This window comes from Dendrobates tinctorius, unplaced genomic scaffold (assembly GCF_039654945.1).
Source record: "Dendrobates tinctorius isolate UK_male_01 unplaced genomic scaffold, ASM3965494v1 ptg000046l, whole genome shotgun sequence".
NCBI lineage: Eukaryota > Metazoa > Chordata > Amphibia > Anura > Dendrobatidae > Dendrobates > Dendrobates tinctorius.
The window spans coordinates 84,529,322-84,550,394 of record NW_027361714.1 but is presented as its reverse complement, the minus strand read 5'-3'; the positions used below and the strand labels follow the sequence as shown (position 1 = coordinate 84,550,394).

The following is a 21,073-nucleotide window of genomic DNA, read 5'->3' as shown; positions in this document are numbered from 1 at the left end:
CTTAGTGAAAATTCCTGTTCCTCTTAGTCCGTTAGTTTGTTTATTCGGGGTGTTAAATGAGGAGAATTTGGGACACTTAAGATTTTTCTATGTGAGACACTTTTTAGCTAGGAAGGTGTTGGCGCTACGTTGGATGGGAGGGTCACATCCCTCTCTCTGAGCCTGGATTGACCTGGTAAACACGGTCATTCCATATGAGCGAACACTATCAAAACAGGGGCTGTATGGGGAAATTCGACAAAATCTGAGACAGATGGAATTCCTCTCATCTCACTATATCGGGGAGTGGAAGCTCGGTACCACCGTGACTGTTATAGTTGAAATACATTGAGATATACTGTATTTATGGCACCACAATTTTTTTATAATATTGTGTAATATACTAGGCAGCGTGTTAGGTATATACAGTTGTGGCCAAAAGTATTGACACCCCTGCAATTCTGTCAGATAATACTCAGTTTCTTCCTGAAAATGATTGCAAACAAATTCTTTGGTATTATCTTCATTTAATTTGTCTTAAATGAAAAAACACAAAAAGAGAATGAAGCAAAAAGCAAAACATTGATCATTTCACACAAACCTCCAAAAATGGGCCAGACAAAAGTATTGGCACCCTCAGCCTAATACTTAGTTGCCCAGCCTTTAGCCAAAATAACTGCGACCAACCGCTTCCGGTAACCATCAGTGAGTTTCTTACAATGCTCTGCTGGAATTTTAGACCATTCTTCTTTGGCAAACTGCTCCAGGTCCCTGATATTTGAAGGGTGCCTTCTCCAAACTGCCATTTTTAGATCTCTCCACAGGTGTTCTATGGGATTCAGGTCTGGACTCATTGCTGGCCACCTTAGAAATCTCCAGTGCTTTCTCTCAAACTATTTTCTAGTGCTTTTTGAACTGTGTTTTGGGTCATTGTCCTGCTGGAAAGACCCATGACCTCTGAGGGAGACCCAGCTTTCTCACACTGGGCCCTACATTATGCTGCAAAATTTGTTGGTAGTCTTCAGACTTCATAATGCCATGCACACAGTCAAGCAGTCCAGTGCCAGAGGCAGCAAAGAAACCCCAAAACATCAGGGAACCTCCGCCATGTTTGACTGTAGGGACCGTGTTCTTTTCTTTGAATGCCTCTTTTTTTCTCCTGTAAACTCTATGTTGATGCCTTTGCCCAAAAAGCTCTACTTTTGTCTCATCTGACCAGAGAACATTCTTCTAAAACGTTTTAGGCAAGTTTTGGCAAACTCCAGCCTGGCTTTTTTATGTCTCGGGGTAAGAAGTGGGGGTCTTCCTGGGTCTCCTACCATACAGTCTCTTTTCATTCAGACGCCGACGGATAGTACGGGTTGACACTGTTGTACCCTCGGACTGCAGGGCAGCTTGAACTTGTTTGGATGTTAAGGTACTGTCACACTTAGCGATGTACCAGCGATCCAGACCAGCGATATGACACGGTCAGGATCGCTGGTACATCGCTAAGTGGTCGCTAGTGAGCTGCCACACAGGCAGATCTCACCAGCGACATCACTGGGGACGGGGGTCGCTACTTACCTGTCACACTAGGCGATCCTGCGTCCTCCCGCCCGGCTCCACACGTCGCTCGTCCTCACAGCAGGAAGCCCCAGCAGGAAGCTGACGACGAGAAACAGTGCTGGACGTTCTCGCGCGATCAGCGATAAGCAGCGGGGGAGCCGGTCGGAGGTAAGTATCAGACACAGCGATATCGCTAGCAATATCGCTATAACGTTATAGCGATATTGCTAGCGATATCTCTTAGTGTGACATGCCCTTTAGTCGAGGTTCTTTATCCAACATCTGCACATCTTGCGTTGAAATCTCTTGTCAATTTTTCTTTTCCGTCCACATCTAGGGAGGTTAGCCACAGTGCCATGGGCTTTAAACTTCTTGATGACACTGCTCACGGTAGACACAGGAACATTCAGGTCTTTGGAGATGGACTTGTAGCCTTGAGATTGCTCATGCTTCCTCACAATTTGGTTTCTCAAGTCCTCAGACAGTTCTTTGGTCTTCTTTCTTTTCTCCATGCTCAATGTGGTACACACAAGGACACAGGACAGAGGTTGAGTCTACTTTAATCCATGTCAACTGGCTGCAAGTGTGATTTAGTTATTGTCAACACCTGTTAGGTGCCACAGGTAAGTTACAGGTGCTGTTAACCCCTTCACGACCTTTGACGCCACGTAGGCGTCATGAAAAGTCATGCCAGAACGACCCATGACGCCTATGTGGCGTCATGACTTTAAAGCCCCCCTGCGGGTCGGGTGACCTAGGTCACTGAAAGGTCACCCGACCCGCAGATACAGGGGGCTTTGTTCTTCGCCAGAGGAGGCGTGGCCTCGCCCCCACGTGGCTACGATCGCTCTGATTGGCTGTTAAAAGTGAAACAGCCAATCAGAGCGATAGTAATATTTCATCAATGAAAATTGATGAAATATTACAATCCAGCCATGGCCGATGCTGCTGTAGCATGGGACATGGCTGGAGACACCGATTCCACCCCCCCACCGGCGATCGCCCCCCCCCCCGCAACTGAATGACAGCGGCGATCTGCTGCCGCTGTCATCATCTGCCCCCCTCCCATTCCCTCTGCTCCCCGCCAGCTTCCGATAACCCCCTCTCACCTCCCCCGACACCTTCTAAGTCCCCCTGTCGCTCCCGGTGTCCGGCGGGTCCGGTTCATGGGCGCCGCCATCTTGGAAAATGACGGGCGCATGCGCAGTGCGCCCGCCCACAGTGATCAAAATGAAAGAAAAAGTAAATAAAGCCCCCGATTATCACCCCCATAGGTAGGCACAACTAATAAAGTAAAGAAAATATTTTTATTTTTCCATTAGGGTTAGGGTTGAAAAGAGGGTGAGGGTTAGGGTTGAAAAGAGGGTGAGGGTTAGGGTTGAAAAGAGGGTGAGGGTTAGGGTTGGAATTAGGGTTAGGGTTGGAATTAGGGTTAGGGTTGGAATTAGGGTTAGAATTAGGGTTAGGGTTGGAATTAGGGTTAGCGTTGGAACTAGGGTTAGGTTTGTGGTTAGGGATGTGTTAGGGTTAGGGATGTGTTAGGGCTAGGGCTGTGGTTAAGGGTGTGTTGGGGTTAGGGTTGGAGTTAGAATTGAGGGGTTTCCACTGTTTAGGCACATCAGGGGGTCTCCAAACGCGACATGGTGCAACCATTGATTCCAGCCAATTTTGCGTTCAAAAAGTCAAACGGTGCACCCTCCCTTCCAAGCCCTGACATGTGCCCAAACAGTGGTTTACCCCAACATATGGGGTATCAGCGTACTCAGGAAAAATTGCACAACAACTTTTGGGGACTAATTTCTCGTGTTACCCTTGGGAAAATAAAAAATTGGGGGCTAAAAAATGATTTTTGTGGAAAAAAATGATTTTTTCATTTTCACATCTCTGCATTCTAAACTTCTGTGAAGCACTTGGGGGTTCAAAGTGCTCACAACACATCTTACATACGTTCCTTGGAAGGTCTAGTTTCCAAAATGGGGTCACTTGTGGGGGGTTTCCACTGTTTAGGCACATCAGGGGCTCTGCAAACGTAATGACGACCGCAGACTATTCCATCAAAGTCTGCATTTCAAAACGTCACTACTTCCATTCCGAGCCCTGACGTGTGCCCAAACAATGGTTCCCCCTCACATATGGGGTACCAGCGTACTCAGGACAAACTGTACAACAACTTTCGGGGTCCAATTTCTCCTGTTACCCTTGTGAAAATAAAAATTTGCGAGCTAATAAATCATTTTTTGAGGAAAAAAAAAATTGTTTTTTATTTTCATGGCTCTGCGTTATAAACTTCTGTGAAGCACTTGGGGGTTCAAGGTGCTCACCACACATCTAGATAAGTTCCTTGGGGGGTCTAGTTTCCAAAATGAGGTCACATGCGGGGAGTTTCTACTGTTTAGGCACACAGGGGCTCTGCAAATGTAACATGACACCCTCAGACCATGCCATCAAAGTCAGCATTTCAAAATGTCACTACCTCCCTGCTGAGCCCTGACGTGTGCCCAAACAGTGGTCCCCCCCCACATATGGGGTACCACTGTACTCAGGACTAACTGTACAACAACTTTTGGGGTCCAATTTATCCTGGTACCCCTGTGAAAATAAAAAATTGAGGACTAAAAATATTTTTAAGAAAAAAAAATATTTATTTTCACGGCTCTACGTTATGAACTTCTGCGAAGCACCTGGGGGTTCAAAGTGCTCACTATGCATCTAGATAAGTTCCTTAGGAGGTCTAGTTTCCATAATGGGGTCATTTGTGGGGGAGCTCCAAAGTTTAGGCACACAGGGGCTCTCCAAACACGACATGGTGTCCGCTAACGATTGGAGCTAATTTTCATTTCAAAAAGTCAAATGGCACTCCTTCCCTTCTGAGCCCTGCCGTGCGCCCAAACAGTAGCTCCTCCCCACATATGGGGTACCAGCGTACTCAGGACAAACTGGACAACAACTTTTGTGGTCCAATTTCTCCTGTTACCTTTGTGAAAATAAAAAATAGCGTGCTAAAAATCATTTGAAGAAAAAAAATTATTTTTTATTTTCACTGCTCTACGTTATAAACTTTTGTGAAGCACTTGGGGGTTCAAAGTGCTCCCTACACATCTAGATAAGTTCCTTAAGGGGTCTAGTTTCCAAAATGGTGTCACTTGTGGGGGAGCTCCAATGTTTAGGTACACAGGGGCTCTCCAAACGCGACATGGTGTCCGATAACGATTGGAGCGAATTTTCCATTCAAAAAGTCAAATGGTGCTCCTTCCCTTCCGGGCACTGCCGTGCGCCCAAACAGTGGTTTATGACCACATATGAGGTATTGGAGTACTCAGGAGAAATTGTCCAACAAATTTTAGGATCCATTTTATCCTGTTGCCCACGTGAAAATGAAAAAACTGAGGCTAAAAGATAATTTTTGTGAAAAAAAAGTACTTTTCTTTTTACGGATCAATTTGTGAAGCACCTGGGGGGTTCAAAGTGATCACTATGCATCTAGATAAGTTTCTTGGGGGGTCTAGTTTCCAAAATGGGGTCACTTGTGGGGAAGCTCCAGTGCTTAGGCGCACAGCGACTCTCCAAACGCGACATGGCAAGCGCTAAATATTCCACCATATTTTCCATTCAAAAAGTCAAATGTGCTCCTTCCCTTCCGAGCCCTGCCGTGCGCCCAAACAGTGGTTTATGACCACATATGAGGTATCGGTGTACTCAGGAGAAATTGCCCAACAAATTTTAGGATCCATTTTATCCTGTAGCCCATGTGAAAATCAAAAAAATTAATGATAAAAGAAAATTTGTGGTGCAAAAAATAAAATGTCCATTTTTTCCTTCCAGGTTGCTTTAGTTCCTGTGAAGCACCTGAAGGGTTAATAATCTCCTAGAATGTAGTTTTGAGTAGCTTGAGGGGTGCAGTTTTTAGAATGGTGTCACTTTGGGGTATTTTCTGCCATATAGACCCCTCAAAGTGACTTCAAATATGATGTGGTCCCTAAAAAAAATGGTTTTGTAAATATTGTTGTAAAAATGAGAAATCGCTGGTCAACTTTTAACCCTTATAACTTCCTAACAAAAAAAAATTGTTTCCAAAATTGTGCTGATGTAAAGTAGACATGTGGGAAATGTTATTTAGTAACTATTTTGTGTCACATCACTCTCTGGTTTAACAGAATAAAAATGCAAAATTTGAAAATTGCGAAATTTTCAAAATTTTCGCCAAATTTCTGTTTTTTTCACAAATAAACGCAAAAATTATCGACCTAAGTTTACCACTAACATGAAGCCCAATATGTCACGAAAAAAACAATCTCAGAATCGCTAAGATGCGTTCGTGAGTTACTACCTCATAAAGGGACACTGGTCAGAATTGCAAAAAATGGCCAGGTCATTAAGGTCAAAATAGGTTGGGTCATGAAGGGGTTAATTACACAAATTAGAGAAGCATCACATGATTTTTCTAACAGTGCCAATACTTTTGTCCACCCTCTTTTTTTATGTTTGGTGTGGAATTAAATCCAATTTGGCTTTAGGACAATTCTTTTTGTGTTTTTTCATTTAAGACAAATTAAATGAAGATAATACCAAAGAATTTGTTTGCAATCATTTTCAAGAAGAAACTGAGTATTATCTGACAGAATTGCAGGGGTGTCAATACTTTTGGCCACAACTGTAGTTGTAGTTTAATAAGATTTATAGTGCCTTTGTGACATGTACTTTCAAAAGATATAGAGCTTAAAAATGCTTCTGTTTACCTGTTTAGTAATCAACTACCTAAGCAGCAGCTCATAGACCTTTGAAACTAAAATTGTATAAACAATTTAATGTGCAAATTGTTATTTTCCCATAGTTATTCTGACAAAATGTACTTGTACTATTTCGGTATATGTATAAATGTTGTTACTTCTTTTCTTGGTTAATAAATGAATTTTAAAAAAAGTTCTGTAACTGTACGTTTACACTAGCCAATTATTGTGCATGAATGTTGTTAAGAATGTTTATTTCTTAAAAATTGCCCAACATAACCCTATAAAGAAATAGGGTTTAACTATTGGGTGAAGAGATTAAGTTACGGAGATCAATGACTGTAGGCACAGAATCATAATTACGGATTGATCCGTGATGTGAGCATCAGAAGCATTTCGACCTAAAACAGGCTACTGAATGTCTTCCAATCAGCAAACATGTAGCCTATCTGCATTTGATCAACACTGCAAGTCAGCTGGTGTAAACCTGACTTAAAGGGAACCTATCAGAAGATTTGTAGACCCTAAAGAACATTATGTAAACTATCTGAAATGATGACCTTTGTATTATTAGTCTGTTTCTCAGTTTTTTCGATATCCATTGGTGAATGTTTATGCAAATGAGCTTACAAGTGCAGGAAGCTAGTCCTGCACTTCCAAGTCTCTTGCCTCTCTCCCACCCTCTACTCATGTTACTAGCCTCCGTCAGTGACTGAGGTCACTCTTCTCTGTCACCTGCTCCCCTGCACAAAATCTAAAGTGAGTGCCGAAATTTCGATAAGAAGCACATGTGGAAAGATGGATAGTCCGGCTCTTGTAATGTCATAAGGATCTCATGATGCAAGCATCGTCATAGCCAAGATCCCGGGGGGAAGCAAGTCACAGAGAGGAGTGACCTGTTAGTCACTGACATGAGGCCGGCAGGAGAAAGGTAGTGACATCGAAGATCTGTAAGTGCAGGACAAGTCCCCCGACTTGCGAGCTCATTAGCATAAACATGTCCGTTTTTTTTTTTAGAAAATGTACATCTAACACAAAAATGTAAACAATCAAGGTTTCAGACAGATTCCCTTTAAGGAAACTGCAATAAAAAAAAAATCTAAATTTCATATTTAGAACAATAAAAAAATTAAATGCTTTAAAACATATTGCTTTCCTAGAAAAAGAGCATTTATACCAAAACACCTTCTTTCATGTAGTTTTCAGATGTGGTTTCTAGTGACAGTTTTTACCAGTACTAAGCCACAATTTCATAGAATGGTAGAGTTGGAAGAAACCACAAGGGTCGTTTCCAACCCCTGCTCAATGCATCACAGAATTCACTAAACCATCTCAGACAGACGTCTGCCCAGCCTATGAAGACTTGCATTGAAGGTGAACTCCCCAACTCTCATGGCAGCCACTCATTGATCACCCTTAATGTCAAAAAGTTTTTTCTAATATCTCATCTGAATCTTCTCCCTTTCAGTTTCATTCCATTGCTTCTCATGTTTTGCTTCTCGTCATGCGCTGAACATGTACTGCTCTGCAGGAGCTGCGTACCTGCAAACAGCAATACAGGTACGGCACACCGATCATGCGGCCTCATGCTGAGCGCCGCGGCGGTCAGGTGCCGGCTCTGTGTGAAAGCTAGCACCAATCGGGGGCATTTAACCCATCTGATGCCTCTGTCAGTACTGACAGTAGCATACATGAGCATCTTCTATTAGAACGCGTGGCGATCGAGTTGCCTTAAAGGGTCTCAATTGAAAACCCTCGGCACAAGATGGCCACGAGGTCCTGCAGGGAAGGTGGCTTGTTAGTGCTGACATGCCTCCTTCCTTCCCTGCTTGTCAGATGCTGATGTGATACTCTGCACTGCAGAGTATCAGATCAGTTATCTCACACCATACAGTGCTCTAAAATAGTAAAAATTAAAAAGCGTACAAAAATTTTTTTTTTTTTTTAAATTCCCATAGAAAAAAAATGAATATACAATACCGTTCAAAAGTTTGGGGTCACCCAGACAATTGTGTTTTGCATGAAAACTCATACTTTTATTAATCAAATGAGTTGCCAAATGAATTGAAAATCTAGTCCAGACATTGACAAGGTTCGAAAAAAAGATTTTTATTTGAAATATTCTCCTTCAAACTTTGCTTTCATCAAAGAATGCTCCCTTTGCAGTAAATTCAGCATTGCAGACCTTTGGCATTCTAGCAGTTAATTTGCTGAGGTAATCTGGAGAAATTTCACCCCATGCTTCTAGAAGCCCCTCCCACAAGTTGGTTTGGCTTGATGGGCACTTTTTGTGTACCAAACGGTCAAGCTGCTCCCTCAACAGCTCAATGGGGTTGAGATCTGGTGACTGCGCTGGCCATTCCATTACAGATAGAACACCAGCTTCCTGCTTCTTCCCTAAATAGTTATTGCATAATGTGGAGGTGTGCTTTGCCCATATTAACCCCTTCATGACCCAGCCTATTTTGACCTTAATGACCTGGCCATTTTTTGCAATTCTGACCAGTGTCCTTTTATGAGGTAGTAACTCAGGAACACTTCAACGCATCCTAGCGATTCTGAGATTGTTTTTTCATGACATATTGGGCTTCATGTTAGTGGTAAATTTAGGTCGATAATTTTTGCGTTTGTGAAAAAACGGAAATTTGGTGAAAATTCCAACCCTAACCCCAATTACAACCGTAACCCCAACCCGAATTCCAACCCTAACCCTAGCCCTAACTGGAAAAATAAAAAAAAATTCTTTATTTTATTATATGTCCCTTTCTATATGGGTAACAAGGGGGGCAGTGATTTACTTTTTTATTTTGATCACTGAGTTTTTCATTTTCCAAGATGGCGGTGTCCATGCAGGAGGGACGGCGGGACACCGGGAGCCAGAGCGGGACATAGCAGGTACCGGGGAGGGTGAGGGGGGAATCAGACTGTGGGGGGAGCAGAGGGAAGGGGGGCAGATCGTGACCACAATGTCCGATCGCTGCCGTCAGTCCGTGGCGGGGGCGGTAGCACCCGACAGCCGGTGGGGGGGTCAGGGTAGTGTCTCCAGCCATGTCCGATGCTACTGCAGCATCGGCCATGGCTGGATTGTAATATTTCACCAAATTTCATTGGTGAAATATTACAATCGTACTGCGCAAGCGCCCGCCATTTTCCAAGATGGCGGCGCCCATGATCCAGGACGGCGGGGCACCGGGACAGCCAGTGGGACATAGCAGGTACTGGGGAGGGTGAGGCGTCATAGGTCGGGAAGGGGTTAATCTTTTCCTTTTATTAGCCAGTCTCAGATATGGCTTTTTATTTGCCATTCTGCCCTGAAGGCCAGCATCCCAGAGTCGCCTCTTCAATGTAGACGTTGACACTGGCGTTTTGTGTGTACTATTTAATGAAGCTGCCAGTTGAGGACCTGTGAGGTGTCGATTTCTCAAACTACAGACTCTAATGTACTTGTTTTGTTCCTTAGTTGTACAGCGGGGCCTCCCACTTCTCTTTCTACTCTGGTTAGAGCCTGTTTGTGCTCTCCTCTGAAGGGAGTAGTACACAACATTGTAGGAAATCCTCAGTTTCTTGGCAATTTCTCGCATGGAATAGCCTTCATTTCTAAGAACAAGAATAGACTGTCGAGTTTCACATGAAAATTCTTTTTTTTTCTGGCCATTTTGAGAGTTTAATGGAACCAACAAATGTAATACTCCAGATTCTCAACTAGCTCAAAGGAAGGTCAGGTTTATAGCTTCTCTAATCAGCCAAACTGTTTTCAGCTGTGCTAACATACTTGCACAAGAGTTTTCAAGGGTATTCTAACCATCCATTAGCCTTCTTACACAGTTAGCAAACACAAAGTACCATAAGAACACTGGAGTGATGGTTGTTGGAAATGGGTCTCTATACACCTATGAAGATATTGCATTACAAGCCAGACGTTTGCAGCTAGAATAGTCATTTACCACATTAACAATGAATAGAGTGTATTTCTGAATCATTAATGTTAGCTTCATTGGAAAACAACTTTTGAACTGTAGTGTATTTTTCCAATACATTTATGCAAAAAAAACAAAAACAAATAATAGTGCACATTTGGTATCGCTGCGTCCCACTAGTTAACCCCTTCAATGAACACCGTAAAAAAAAAAAAAAACAACTAAGGCAAAAAACAATGCTTTATCATACTGCCGAACAAAATCGCAATAAAACGCTATAAAAAAGACAAATGTAAATAATTGTAGTACTGAAATCATCTTGTCCCGCAAAAAACGTCATCATACAGCTCCATCAGCAGAGAAAAAAAAAAAAAAAAAAGTTATAGCTCTCAGAATAAAGCGATCCAAAAATCATTATTTCTATAAAATCGTTTTTATTGTGCAAAAGCGCCAAAATACCCGAACAATAAAGCAGCCTTACCAATTTAACCGTAAGCGGAACGGTATAAAAACAAAAAAACAAAAAGCAATTCCGGAATTGCTGGTTTATGTTCATTCGGTCTCCCAAAAATCAAAATAGTAAGAGATCAAAAAATGTAATGTGCCCGATAATGGTACCAATAAAAACATCAGATCGTCCAGTACAAAAATAGCCATAACATGACTGGCGGCCAAAATATGGAAAAATTATAGCTCTCAAAATGTGGTGATGCAAAAACTAATTTTCACAATAAAAAGCGTCTTTTAGTGTACAACAGAAGCCAAAGATAAAATCCCAATATAAATCTGATATCGCTGTCACATCACTTCGGGATTCAAATGTAAACCCCGATGTAAGTGCTCAGCATTGAGAGCCAGATAAATGTGATCATAAATGTTATGTAAAATGTTCTCAGCAAAAGCTGCAACTCAATCCACAAAAAACCAAGCTCTCACCAGGTTCGTCAGTAGTTAATGGAAATTATAGGGGATTCCATGTTGCTGGTAGTACAAATGCTCTGGAAAAGTCAAATGGCTCCTCGCCCCCAAAAGAAATTCAGCAAATGCTCTGCTCCAAATCCAAATGTCCCTTCCTCCCTTCCGATTCCCAGTGTGCCTAAACCACATCATTAGCACCCACATGATTGGCATTTCTGTAGTGATGAGAGTCCGGCTAATTTACAGGAGCGTGTCTCCAGAAGCATGAGCTGGGCATAATGTACTGGTCACTACCACGGCAGTTTGCAATTTTCACTCAGCAACATTTTCACTGCTGCTTGTTTCTGGAAAACACCCATGGAGTTAAAATTGTCACTACATCTGTAGCTAAATTTCCAAAGGGGTATAATTTCCAAAATGGGGTCACTTGATGGGGGATTCTGCTTTTCTAGCACTTAGGGGCTCTGTATTTGGAATCCGCAAACTATTCGAGGAAAATCCTCGCTCCAGGAGGCAAATAGCGCTCTGTCTCTCGAGTCTCTTCATATAGCTAAGCAGTATTGTACAGCCACATATGGTGAATTTCCACATTCAGCAGAAACTGTAAGGCAAATTTTGGTGCCATTTTTGCCTCAAAAGTTGTTTTCAACCACATATAGAGAATTGGTGAAAATTTTTGGGGTCCATTATTTCCTGTTACCCTTGTGAAAATACAAAATTTGGAGCCAAAAAGATTTTTGATGGAAAAATATGATTTTATTTTCACGGCTTAACGTTATAAACTTCTGTGAAGCATCTGAGGGTTCAAGGTGTTCAATACACATCTAGATAAACTGCCAATGGGGCCTAATCTCCAAAATGGTGTCAATTCTGGGGGTTTCCACTGTTTAGGCACATCAGGGGCTCTCCAAACGCGACATGGCATCTGCTAATTATTCCAGCAAACTTTACATTTAAAAAGTCAATTGGCGCTCCTTCCCTTCCAAGCCCTGCCGTGCACCCAAACAGTTGTTTTCCTCCACATGTTGGGTATCTGCACACTACAGATAATTTGCACAACAAATTGTATGGAGCAATTTCTTCTTTTACCCTTATGAAAAAGCAACGTTGGGAGCAAAAAAGATTTTGGTGGGAAAAATGTAATTTTTTTTATTTTCACAGTTCTACGTTATAAACTTCTGTGAAGCACCTGTGGGTTCAAGGCGCTCATTACTCATCTAGATAAGTTCCATAAGAGGTCTAGTTTCCAAAATGGTGTCACCTGTGGGGGGTAGTCACTGTTTAGGCACATCAGGGGCTCTCCAAACACGACATGGCATCTGCTAATTTTTCCAGAAAATTTTACATTTAAAAAGTCAATTGGTGCTCCTTCCTTTCTAAGCACTGCCGTGCGCCCAAACAGTTGTCTTCTTGCACATAATGGGCATCGTCATGCTAAGGTGAAATTGCACAACAAATTGTATGGTTTATTTTCTACTGTTACCCTTGCGAAAGTTAAAAAAAAAAAAAAAAATCTCAGTGCTGAGATCTCATCTCCTGAGATCTTGGTGCAGAGATATCAATCTGCCAGGGCTCTGGCCTTTCACAAAATGTTGGCATAGCCCTGGCAGCACCGCCAGAGACCCCCGCAGCACTGCTGGGCACCCCCTCATCCCAGCCTGCAGCAATGGTACCAGTAAGGTGTATACACATTATAAGACGCACCCCCATTTTTCCTCCAAATTTTTTGGGGAAAAAGTGCGTCTTATAATCCGAAAAATAAGGTAAATGTTTATTTTTTTCCTTCAACATTCCAAAAATTCCAGTGAAGCACCTGAAGGGTTGTTAAACTTCCTGAATGTGGTTTTGAGTACTTTGAGGGGAGCAGTTTTTAGAATGGTGTCACTTTTGGGTATTTTATGTCATATAGGCCCATCAAAGTCACTTCAAATGTGGTAGTCCATAAAAAAAGAATTTTGCAAATTTTGTTGTAAAAATGAAAAATCGCTGGTCAACTTTTAACCCATATAACTTCCTAACCTAGAAAATTATGTTTAAAAAAATGTGCTGATGTAAAGTAGACATGTGGGAACTATTTTGTGCGATATGACTGATTTAAGGACATAAAAATTAAAGTTTGAAAATAGCAAAATTTTTGCCAAATTTCCAGGTTTTTTTCACAAATAAACGCAAGTCATATCAAAGCAATTATACCACTATCATGAAGTACAATGTATCACGAGAAAATCTTAGAATCAGTGGGATCCATTGAAGTGTTCCAGAGTTATGACCTCATAAAGTGACAGTGGTCAGAATTCTAAAAATTGGCCTGGTCAGGAAGGTGAAAATAGGCTTCAGGACGAAGGGGTTAAAATGTGGTGCCCAGATCTGGACACAGTATTCCAGATGAGGCCTGACTAAGAACGAGTAAAGGGGGATAATTACTTTACGTGATCTAGACTCTACACTTCTCTTAATACATCCTAGAAATGTGTTTGCCTTTTTTGTTGCTGCATCACACTGCTTGCTGATGCCTGCACCGAGTGGCCATGCTTGTGCAATTATAGCAGTATGACCCATTTATTCTGATGGACCAGGCATGCACAGGTAGACTTTTTAATCTGTTAGAAAAAGGACATTTAATGTGTGTGTCTTTTCAATTGGAAATTCTGATTTAGGGAAAAAATTACAGCAAGTAATATTCTTCCTGCAACTAGTCCATGTCAGACTCAACTAGTCCATGTCAGAGCTATGATCAGTCAGTGATCTGTATGTATTGTAATCAAACTCATTTCTTGACTGACATACTGCTCAGCAGAATGGAACAGGCAGCCAGTCAAGAACAAGGAGAAGTGCTTACTAGTGATAAACAAACGTGCTCGGATAAGGTGTGATACGAATATGCTCGTGTACTATCCGAGTGACTTTGGCATACTCTAAAAATATGTCCGAGTCCCTGCGGCTGCATGTCTCGCGGTTGTTAGGCAATCCCTGCATGTGTTATGGCTGTATAACATTCATAAGGCTAGTTTCACACTAGCGTTTTAAGGCGCAGCGCGCGCTTGCCGTGAAGCTCCGCCCCCTGCCGCACCTCCTCCGGTCAGCTCCGCCTATGGGCGCATGATGATGCATGCGACCTGCGTACGCTATCTTTAGCATTGGGTACGCAGGCCGTGCACAGGTATGCTTTTGCCGGCGCATGCGTCCTTTTGACGGTGCGCCGGCCGCACCAAAATGCAACACGATGCGTTTGGTGCATGCTAAAGCTAGGGTACACAGGTCACATGCAGCGTCATGGGCCATAGAGCTGCCCAATTGACCATAATCGAGCAGCTGTAGGGAGAATATTACTTTCTTACTTAATTTTCTCCCTAGTGTCACATTTTCAATAAGACAGCCACATATACAAGACAAGAAAATGAAGTATTTCTCCCAAAAAATTATTGCAATTACACGTTTTGTTAAACATATGTTTATTTCTTGTGTACGTATCGGAACAAAAGAAAAAAAAAGGCAAAAATTTCACACCCTGAACTTAATCCTTGACTGCACACACTTTGGAATAAATAACTGCAATCAATCACTTCCTATAACCCTCAAGCTTCTTAGGCTGTGTGCGCACACCTTGCTTTTTTTGCGTTTTCCCGCTGCAGAATCACAGCGAAAACGCAAAAAAAACCCCGCATCCCATGCAATCCTATGGGATTCCGCATTGTTGTGCTAATGCTGCGGATTATTCCGCTGAGGAATCGCATAGCGGAGAAATCCGCAGCATGCCCATTATTTTTGCGGAACCGCAGCCATTCCGCACCCATATCAATGCATTGATAAGCTTACTTTCCGCATGTGGCTATGCCCACCATGCGCAAAGTAAGCGGATCATGTGCGGACGGTACCCAGGGCCTGGAGGAGAGGAGACTGTCCTCCAGGCCCTGGCTACCGTAATACTGTTAAAAAATAGAATAAAAATTTTAAAAAAGTGATATACTCACCCCTCCGGCAGCCCCCGGAGTCCTTCCCGCCTCTCACCATGCTCCCGGCATCTTCCAGTCCCAGTGATGCTTTGTGCGAATGACCGCTGATGACGTCGCGCTCTCACGAGCGTGATGTCATTTCTGGTCCTTCCTGCAAAAGCATTACAGGGACCGGAAGATGCCGGGAGCGCTGCAGAGCAGATCGGGGGCCATTAGAAGGTGAGAACAATAATTTTTTATTTTTTTTTTTATTATTTTAACATCCTACCTATCGAATTTTCAAGAGACTCTAATCGCTTGGAAAGCGCAAGCATTCAGCAAGCGAAAAAAGCTTGCAAAACGCTTGTTTTCCAAGGGAAAAACACATGCAAATTCGCATGCGTTTTACCCACGGCGGGAGTGAGGAAATGTTGCGGAAATGTCCACAGAATTTCTGCAACGTGGGTACATAGCCTTACACCTCAATTGGAGTTTTGGACAGCTCTTTTGAAAACTGCTCCAGGTCTCTCATAATTGAAGGGTGCATTCTCTCAACAGCAATTTTAAGATCTCGCCACAGGTGTTCAATAGGATAGATCTCTTCAAGGCTTTGTTTCCGTCCATTTCTGGGTGCTTCTTGAAGTATGTTTAGGCTATGTGCACCCGGTGCGGATTCTGCCGTGGAATTTTCCGTGCAGATTTTGCTAAATCTGCAGGTAAAATGACCTGTGTTTTAACTGCAGTTTTAGTGCAGTTTTTGTGTGGATTTCCCCTGCAGTTTTCACCTGCAGATTTCTATAATGGAGCAGATGAAAAACTGCTGAAGAACTGCACAAAATAAGTGACATGCTGCAGTTTTAAATCTGCACCAAATCTGCGCAGAAAAATCTGCAGCATGTGCAGAGTGTTTTTGTTTTACATAGCCTTAAGTGGTACTGTACATGACTTGCAGTTCTGCTGCAGTTCTGCAGGGCCAAACCTGCTGCAGAACTGCACAGAATCTGCACCGTGTGCACATAGCCATAAGGTCATTGTCCTGCTGGAAGACCCATGATATAGGATGCAAATTGAGCTTTATGACACTGGTCACTACATTGCAACCCCAAATCCTTTGGCAATATTCAGATTTCATGATGCCTTGCACACAGTAAAGGCACCCAGTGCAAGAGGCAGCAAAACCACCCCAAAACATCTTTGAACCAACATATTTGACTGTAGGCACTGTGTTCTTTTCTTTGTAGGTCTCATTCCATTTTAGGTAAACAGTAGAATGACGTGCTTTACCAAAAACGCTCTATCTTGGCCTCATTTGTCCACAAGACGCTTTCCCAGAAGGAGTTTGGCTTAATCTCGTACATTTTTCAAATTAACTTTATTGAAATTTTAAATTTGAAAGGTGGTGGAAAAAACAAGGATAAGGAAGTTAAGGAAAGAGTGGGAGGGGGAAATGGGAAAAAGGGAAGGAAAGAAAAGGGAAAAAAAGGAGTGAGAAGACATTTGTGATACACATACACAAGTAAACACATTTACATCAAAGTACCACATAAACACCTAGCAGCATAAGCTAAACTTCTACGCGGACGAATCTCCGAAAATCGAAACAGTAGTTCAAACAACAGTATGTTATGGGAAAGCCTCTGACCAACGGGACCATTTATCAGAAAATTTTTTAAAACAATCGTTAGCAATGGAGACCTTTTGTTCATATGTCTTGTGAAGAACAATCTGCTCCACAATCTCTTGGACAGAAGGAGGAGTAGTACTCTTCCATTTGTATGCAATAGCATTTTTTGTAATCAGTAAGATATGAATAACAATAGCCCTAAGAGAGAAATGTATAAAATTTAGACCAAAAGAAAGCAATGCCATCTGAGGGGAAAGGAAAATATTCCCATCTATTAGAACGTTAATCATATCGGAAATCTTTTTCCATAGCGGTTTTATCTTAGGGCAATTCCAGAAAATGTGAAGTAAATTACCCCTATGACCGCAATTTCTCCAACAGTCCGAGGAATTACGACTGCCAATCAAAGACAGCCTTGCGGGAGTTAGATACCACCGAGAAACTATCTTAAAATACGACTCTTGTAGAGTCATTGAGATAGTAGAGGAATAAGTACGGGCAAGAGCCTTTTCCCACTCGTCTGCATCAATTGTTAGTTGAAGCTCTTCCTCCCATTTTAACATAAACGGGGATTTCGCAAATTCGATGTTATGATTGAACCATCTATATATATATTTTATATATATATATATATATATATATATATATATATATATATATATATATATATATATATAGTAGCTCCAAAAGATTTTGTGATCAGGGTTACAAATGATATTTTGTGCTGCTTCGGAGAAAAAAGGTCTATTGGAGAGAAATTTTTGTATCTGATCTTTTACAATCTGATGTTCGCAAAAAGCAGAAGAAGGAACACCAAAGTTACTTTTTAGAGTATTAAAGGGTAAAAATTTTTTCCCATCAAATGTCTTTTGACCCCTTCACTACCAAGGGTGGTTTGCACGTTAACTACCGGGCCAATTTTTACAATTCTGACCACTGTACCTTTATGAGGTCATAACTCTGGAACGCTTCCATGGATCCCGGTGATTCTGACACTGTTTTCTCGTGACATATTGTACTTCATGTTAGTGGTAAAATTGCATTCAAATAACTTGCGTTTATTTGTGAAAAAAACGGAAATTTGGCGAAAATTTTGAAAATTTCGCAATTTTCCAACTTTGAATTTTTATGCCCTTAAATCACAGCGATACGGCACACAAAAAACTTAATACATAACATTTCCCACATGCTTACTTTACATCAGCACAATTTTGGAACCAAAATTTTTTTTTTGTTAGGAAGTTATAAGGGTTAAAAATTGACCAGCGATTTCTCATTTTTGCAACACCATTTTATTTTTAGGGACCACTTCACATTTGAAGCCACTTTGAGGGGTCTATATGATAGAAAATACCCAAAAGTGACACCATTCTAAAAACTGCACCCCTTAAGATGCTTAAAACCACATTCAAGAAGTTTATTAACCCTTTAGGTGCATCACAGGAATTTTTTGAATATTAAAAAAAAAATGAACATTTAACTTTTTTTCACAAAAAAAAATACTTCAGGTTAAATTTTCTTTATTTTACCAAGGGTAACAGGAGAAATTGGACTGCAAAAGTTATTGTGCAATTTGTCCTGAGTACGCTGATACCTGATATGTGGGGGGGAACCACTGTTTCGGCGCATGGCAGACCTCAGTAGGGAAGGAGCGCCGTTTGACTTTTTCAATGCAAAATTGGCTGGAATTCAGATCGGACGCCATGTCGCGTTTGGAGAGCCCCTGATGTACCTAAACAGTGGAAACCCCCCAAGTGACCCCATTTTGGAAACTAGACCCCCCAAGGAACTTATCTAGATATGTGGTGAGAACTTTGAACCCACAAGGGCTTCACAGAAGTTTATAACGTACAGCGGTACAATTAAAAAATCATATTTTTTCCACAAAAATGATCTTTTCACCCCCAATTTTTATTTTTCCAAGGGTAATAGGACCCTAAAAGTTATTGTGCAATTTGTCCTGAGTACGCTGATACCCCATATGTGGGTGTAAATGACTATTTGGGCGCATAGCAGAGCTCGGAAGGGAAGCAGCGCCATTTGACGTTTTTGGCTAGATTTGAGATCGGACACCATGTCGCGATTGGAAAACCCCTGATGTACCAAAACAGTGGAAACCCCCCACAAATGACACCATTTTGGAATCTAGACCCCCCAAGGAACTTATCTAGATGTGTGGTGAGAACTTTGAACCCCCAAGGGCTTCACAGAAGTTTATAACGTACAGCAGTACAATTAAAAAATCATATTTTTTCCACAAAAATGATCTTTTCACCCTCAATTCTTATTTTTCCAAAAGTAACAGGACCCTAAAAGATATTGTGCAATTTATCCTGAGTACGCTGATACCCCACATGTGGGGGTAAACCACTATTTGGGCGCATTGCAGAGCTCGGAAGGGAAGCAGCGCCATTTGACGTTTTTGGCTGGAATTGAGATCGGACACCATGTCGCGTTAGGAGAGCCCCTGATGTACCAAAACAGTAGAAACCCCCCACAAATGACACCATTTTGGAAACTAGACCCCCCAAGGAACTTATCTAGATGTGTGGTGAGCACTTTGAACCCCCCACTGCTTCACTGAAGTTTATAACGTCCGGGCGTGAAAATAAAAAAATCGTATTTTTTCCACAAACATCATCTTTTAGTCCCCATTTTTTTATTTTGCCAAGGGTAACAGGAGAAATTGGACCCCAAAAGTTGTTGTCCAATTTGTTCTGAGTAGGCTGATACCCTACATGTGGGGGTAAAACACTGTTTGGGCGCATGGCAGAGCTTGGAAGGGAAGGAGCACCATTTGACTTTTTCAACGCAGAATTGGCTGGAATTGAGATCAGACGCCATGTTGCCTTTGGAGAGCACCTGATGTGCCCAAACAGTGGAAACCCCCCAATTATAACTCCAACCCTAACCTCAACACACCCCTAACCCTAATCTGAGCCCTAGCCCTAACCCTAGCCCTAACCCTAACCCTAGCCCTAACCCTACCCTAACCCTAACCCTATCGGGAAAATGGAAATAAATACATTTTCTTTTAGTTTTATTATTTTTCCCTAACTAAGGGGGTGATAACGGGGGTTTGATTTACGATTTATGGCGGTTTTTATGTTTGGTGGCTGTCGCACGCTAAAAGACGCTTTTTATTGTAAAAATAGTTTTTGCATCACCACATATTGAGAGCTATAATTTTTCCGTATTTTGACCCACCGAGTCATGTGAGGTCTTATTTTTTGCGGGACGAGTTGACGTTTTTATTGGTACCATTTTCGGGCACGTGACATTTTTTGATCGCTTTTTATTTCGATTTTTGGGACGCAGAATGAACAAAAACCAGCGTTTCATGAATTTCTTTTGGGGGGGTGCGTTTACACAGTTCCGCGTGCGGTAAAATTGATAAAGTGGTTTTATTCTTTGGGTCAGTACGGTTACAGCGATACCTCATTTAGGTCGTTTTTTTATGTTTTGTCGGTTTTTTGCAATGAAAACAATTTTATATAAAAAATAATTTTTGTTTCGCTTTATTCTGCGAGCTATAACTATTTTTTTGCGGATGATGCTGTATGGCGGCTCGTTTTTTGTGGGACAAGATGACGTTTTCAGCGGTACCATGGATATTTATATGCGTCTTTTTGATCGCGCGTTATTGCACTTTTTGTTCGGTGGTATGATAATAAATCATTATTTTTTGCTTTGTTTTTTATTTTTATTTTTTAAGGGGTTCGCTAAAGGGGTTAACTAATGGGACAGTTTTATAGGGCAGGTCATTACGGACGCGGCGATACCAAATATGTGTACTTTTATTGTTTTTGGGTTTTTTTATTTTGAAAAAATGGATTTATTGGGGAATATTTTTTTTTTTTTTTTTACTAATTTATTTAGCGATTTTTTTTTTAATTATTTTTAACACTTTTTTTTTTTTTTTTTTTTACTTTATTACCTTGTCCCAGGTGGGACATCACTGTCCTGTGACAGATCGCTGATCTGTCACATCACAGATCACTGTGACAGATCAGCGATCTGTCACAGGCACTGCTGCAGACTTCCTCATGCCTGCGCTTTGCAGGTACTGAGGAAGCCAGCTTCCTCAGGCCCCCGAAGGCCCCCGTCGCCATCTTGGATTCGGGGGCCTGGAGGAAAGGAGCCCCCTGCAGCAACGCTGCACATTGCGCTGCCGTGGGGGGCTCAGGGAAGCACGGAGGGAGCCCCCTCCCTGCCGATGCTTCCCTTTAACCCCCGGTACACCGCGATCGTGTTTGATCGCAGTGTGCAAGGGGTTAACGTGTCGGGGGCGGTCCGTGACCGCCCCGGACACATTGTGCCGGGTGTCAGCTATGATAATTAGCTGACACTCGGCCGCGATCAGCGGCGCTCACCACGTGGGCGCCGCTGATCGCGATGACGTAATATTCCGTCCATGGTAATTAGGTC

The 21,073-nt window shown here is 42.0% G+C and overlaps 1 protein-coding gene across 7 annotated transcripts in view; it reads right to left on the bottom strand.

The window, feature by feature from the left end:
* The window catches only part of ATG5 (autophagy related 5), a 233,192-nt gene that overhangs the window by 106,976 nt on the left and 105,143 nt on the right, over window positions 1–21,073 (bottom strand). The gene's annotated exons all lie outside the window — the stretch shown is intronic.